This window comes from Tupaia chinensis, unplaced genomic scaffold (assembly GCF_000334495.1).
Source record: "Tupaia chinensis unplaced genomic scaffold, TupChi_1.0 Scaffold000272_1, whole genome shotgun sequence".
In the NCBI taxonomy this organism is placed as follows: domain Eukaryota; kingdom Metazoa; phylum Chordata; class Mammalia; order Scandentia; family Tupaiidae; genus Tupaia; species Tupaia belangeri.
Window position 1 is genome coordinate 8,602,873 of NW_006159754.1, and position 5,600 is coordinate 8,608,472.

Consider the following 5,600-nt stretch of genomic DNA (forward strand, 5'->3'; position numbering starts at 1 on the left):
TTTCTCGCTTTCTGTCTCTCTGTTTCTCTCTGTCTGTCTGGCGAGCGCACGCACCCTATAGCGGAAAAAAACCTCTCAAAAAAAAAAAAATATATATATATATATATGAGTCAATATCAGTAATATGGCTAAATGTAGGCATGGGAAAGAGCCCTTGATTCAGCCGGTAACTAGGACTCAATCGTTCATATTACAAGTCCTTAAAGTAGTCATTTAAAGTTCCTTACTTGGTGTTTAATATGTTTTCAAACTGCTACTAAAGATGCTTGGTCAGCAGCCTTCACATTTTTTTGGTGTTTTAGTGCTTAATGCCCTGCAGCCTGGGCAGCCCAGGAAAATGCAGATGGTCCTACGGAGCACGAACGACAGGACATATGGTATACATTCAGTTCCAGCAAAATGTACTTCTTAACCTCTGGGCGTCGCTTCACCATTCTTTCATGTGGCTACTTATTTCCAAGGAAGGTTTGGTTTCCCAAAACAGGACACCAGGCCCCACATTTGTTGTATGGCCATTCCCACGCCCAGATTGTGTGTCTGCATATCTTGAGCCAAGGGCACTTAGCACAAGCTTCCCAGCACTATCACGTGCCTTTATGAACAGCTCCCCCGAGATGATAAGCCTCTTGAGGGCAAACTCCACATCTGATATCTCACTCTAACTGCCGGGCGGAGTAACAATACTATCTGTCGTTCATAGCAATGTACAATCTTTAAATTGTTTTTGTTTTTTTTAAGAAAGGTTTTTTGCTATAAGGCGCATGCACTCAGGAGAGGCAAAGAGATACAGAAACACAGAAAGCAAGGAATCACTCCCCACCCCACCAGGGGGATGGCCAGCCGCAATTCTCCTCCATTTTCCTCCTGGGATCTTGGGCATGCACGCACATGTGCTGCCAGGACCAGGACTTGAACCGTGATTGAATATGTGGGAGTCCAATGACGTAACCATTACTCCATCTGCTGGTCCCAATTAATTGTTCTTTAAGGTAAGCCTCCTAACTACCTTGTGCCACAGGCTGCGTCTTCCAGATGAGGCCCACAGACACTAAGCAATTAGCTAGAATCACAAGTCAGTCGACAATGTTTTCCTTTGGCTCACGTAAGAAAAGCATTCGTTCCTTGCCTTGACTGCGTTGTTATTTTCTTCCACTAAGGTTTTTATTACAAGGATCAATCCTTATTAACTTTTTTATAAAAATAATTATTATTGAATGTTTCATATGCTAATGCAAGGCAGTGTTCTAAGGGCTTTACAAATGTTCACTCATTTAATCCTACTAACAAGTCTGTAAGATAGATACTATTTTATCCTCATTTTACAGATGAGGAAACTGAGGCATAGAGAGATGAACTTGTCAAAAATCACAGGACTATGATAGAGAAGGAAGGTTTGAATAGAGAAAGTGTGCATCCAGGGTTGTGCTCTTCAACACACTATTCCGCTTAGGAAGAGTCTACAAAGAGCCTTGCTTAGGACATCAGAGCAGTTGTTCAACAAGAAAAAAAAAAGTGTCTTTGGTCCTCCCTATGTGATTTATTTGATTATATTCTAAAACCTTTCCTCATGCCAATAGAACTACGTGTAAGTACTATACTAAATTTTCCTGTACTGAAGGCATATGCAATGGTTACCTTGACTGACACATAAAATACCCAAAACAAAATACCCTAAGACTCGAGGATTTTTTGTTTCATGAATTAGAGACATGAAAGGATTGCCTAGGCATCAAAAATGCTATGTCCTCACATCCATAAGTCTTTCTGGGGGATTTTCATATTTCTTACACAAAAATGTTCTCTGTCTGAAATATTTTAACATTCACTCTGTACCTGAGCTTGAAAATTATCTAATCTTTTAACAAATGTTTTTTCATTTTCAACTGCTTTTTCTTCAGGCATGGGGCAAGCACTTGTTTTTAATATCATGTTTAACACTTTTTATGCTTTTCTTTCAATTGTCTTGAAAACATGCTAGTACACATTCAAACATATTGTAAATGATTTGAAATTCGGGGTGTGTATACATACATCAGCAGGAGTTATGAATTATGTCTATCCCAATCCAATATAAATTAGATTTTGAAGAACAAGCATCATAGTCAGGCAGGTCATAATAAGACATTCCATGTGAAATGTAAAAACTACCTTGAATAAATTATCCATAAGTTAACACTCTCATTAGAATGACATATTTATTATTTCTGGGTTTGTGATGTTGCTTTAATGCATTTTGACTAACTGCTCTAATGGCACATTAAGAAACCATTTCAGGCCTTTCTTTTCCCATTGGAATGTGCAGATTTTTATTTACGTTTGAACTAAAATAACATAATATTAAAAACCATCACCCACTTCCCAATGTAGAATACCATTTTCTTCTGCCCAGAAACATTTAATTAAAGCAGGATATAACTTCGGTAATTTTTTTTTTGCACACAATGACTCTAAAATTAATAGTCAATTGTAAGACTGTTTAAAAATTGGGAGACTGACAATCAAAACAATCTTAAATGCTTTGTTTATGTGATGAAAAGGAGTGATCCTTTAATTCCCTCACACACACTAAACTGATTTCACAGACTTTCTGTACTAGTGTTTAACATAGTCAAGTGCTTGAGGTTATGTAAAATAAACAATCTTGAGATCTTATTGCAAATGTTTGCAATTTATGATGTAAACTGATTTGTGAAGAAAAAACAGGATCTCATGTTTTTGGCTGAAGCCAAAAAGGCATTTTTCAGAAATCAAAATAGTTCCGAAATTTGAGCAGTGCATTATACCAAAGTATTACCATCTGAGGATTTAAACAGTTATAAATCCGAGAGAAAACTCAAAATAGATGTGTATTAGTTGGACTCCAAGCAAAGGCCTAGATCTTACTGGGCCTCTTGTATCAGCAGGTCCTTAACACTAAGGAGGTCTTGAATAATCTTCTAATTCAGTTTTCCCCGTCATGGATTTTGTGACTCAGAAAGACTTCTTCCCATGCCACGAAAAATGAGGGTAGGGGGTGTCCATTATTTATGATCATTGAGTATCCACCAAAATACCATGCTTGTTGGGCCTTATTTAAGTTTAAATTGAAGACTTCCTCATATTCCTTAAAATGGCTCAGGGAACTGGAGGTTTGGACCTACCTCTGGTTCACACAGCCAGGCGCCTGCGCAAGTTTAGACTGCAGCTCTGTGTGGGAGCCTGCACCTAAAGGACCCGGGTCCAAAGGGCCAGGGGAGCGGCCTCTGCCCTGGGCGAATCTCGGGGGCCAGACGCCACAGCAGGCGCTCCGCAGGCGGCGCGGGCGCCGGGGACCCACAGGCCGCGCGCGACTGGAGTACCGCGGCCCCGGCGGAGCATCTCGGGCCTTCCCCACCAACTGTCTGCGCTGGCCTCTCCGCCTACGGCGCCCCGGCTGCGGCCCGACCCCGCGGGGCTCTGCGCACGGCCCAGCCGGCTCCCAGGGCCCGATGCGCTCCAGACAGTCCTAGGTCGCGCGGCCGCGCTCCGGGCTGGGGCCGCGCACCTGGGCGGCTGGATCCCGACGCCCGCCTGCTCTGACCTCAGGTTTCCTCCGAGTCCCAGGTCCTCCCCCAGTGACCTCGGACCTTCCTCAGGGGCCGGGGAAAATGCCCCAGCCCGCGTCGGGGACTTGGTCAGGGCTGAGGCTGGGAGCCTGCCCATTCGGAACCGCAGCCCCAGCCCCGGTGGGGTCTCAGCGGAGGTCACAGGGCGGTGGCGGGCGGCGCGGCCGCTTCAGGGGCCACGCCCCCGGGGCATATTTTTATTATAAACACTACGGATGTTCGGGACCCGGAGGCTCACGAGGCCGCATGTCTGAATATGGCCCAGGTCCTGTTCAGGGGCCTTGGAAAGCCAAAGAGAGGAACGCATCGCCCACGTCCAGGCTGAGCACGGCTTTGAACGCGAGCTTCGACCCGGGAGCGGGCCCAGCGGGGCCGGTGGGGAGCAGCGCAGGAGAACGCCGGGCTTCGTCCTGGGCCGGAGGAAGGCCCCTGGGGACAGTTGGGGCACCCTCATCTTCGCGGAGGCCCTACCTCCCGCCGCCCAGCATTGAGAGAGGCAGCGAGGGAGTTGGGCAAGGCCAGGTCTCAGGCCTGGCTAGGTGGTCTCTACCCAGCCTCTAACAGGCAGCACCTTGGGGCTTTATTCGTGTGATTTCTTCCAGAAGGGCACCTGGAGAGAGGGAGAGGTAGAGCCTCGGTATTCAGGGGACTAAGATTGGGCTTTTTCTAAACACGGTTCTGACTTCCAACTTCTCCTAAATTTAACCAACGAAGAAGTTGCTTGGGCCAAAGCGGTGAACACGAGAGGTGGAGGATCAGCTCCCCAAGGCCCTGGCTCATCCCCTAGCCCCCTCCGTGGCTTTTCACCCACTCCCAAGCCAGCATCTGCCTGGCTCTGGGGAGGGTCGGCGACCAGGAACCAAAGGTCCATTTCACCACATCCAGCCTAGGTGAATTTCACACCTTGTGATCCCTCTAGCTTCCTATGGAAATGCCCACCCCCCAAAAAAAAATTCAAGGGTGAAAATAGAGCAAAATAAAGAACAAGAGTCTATCTGAGGGAAGGGGATTATTCTGTTCGGTGTTATTTTACCTATCGGTTCCTTTATTGATTTGGTATAATCCTGTTTCTACCCTGCATGAATAAAACGGGGAGGAGGGCGGGAAGGATGCTCTCAGCGCGCTGGCAAGAGCCGAAGCCACCCTTCTCGCTGCCCCTGGACCGCCGCACTTTGGAGCAAAGGCAAGGCTTTTCCAAGTATATTCGGTAGAGAGATATACATTCATCCAAAAGGAAGAAGGAAAGACTATCCCGGACATTTTAATAGTTAACAGGAACAAAGAAGACTGGAGCCCCATCAAATGAAACAATACTATTTTCATTCACTTGATGGCAAAGTGTCTTCAATGAATAACTTGGCACTTATTTAAAAGATTTAACAGAGGTGGAACCAAAACATTTTATATTGACAAAAGTCATGAAATAACAGCATTTTCTTTTGTTTAAAATAACTTAATACACTAGAAAAAATATGGCAAATATAAATAATTTTGTTTTCATGGAGAACAAATAGTTACAAAGCTCAACCACATACCAAAGTTCAGTCAGAAGAGCTTTTCCTCTTTCTTGTAAATTAGAAGGAAAAACAAAAAAAAAAGGCTTGCGAGAGAATTGGGATACAGATTTCTTAATCCAAGATATCCCAGTTTAAATAGCTACATAAATCGAAACGAACAAAAAATTACTTGAATAGATACAGCTTTGTGAGATAAAATGCAAACGTTGACAAGCCAAACATCAGGTCACACATTATAGCCAAAATAAACTTTGCTCGTGTGTATCAACATATTTTACACAAACCTAGTGCCTGTATCTAGCTGGGTGTTGTTTAAGGAGAATTTAACGGGATAGAGAGGGGGAAATAAAGCACTGTTCTCAAACAGAAGGACAGGAAACCAGCAGGAGGGAGTCCAAGAAAAGGGGAGTGGAGTGAACTAGCATTGATTGAGCGCCTACTGCGTGTAGGTACATGCCACCTGCCGTACCTTCATTATTTCATTTGGTCTTGTTTCTCT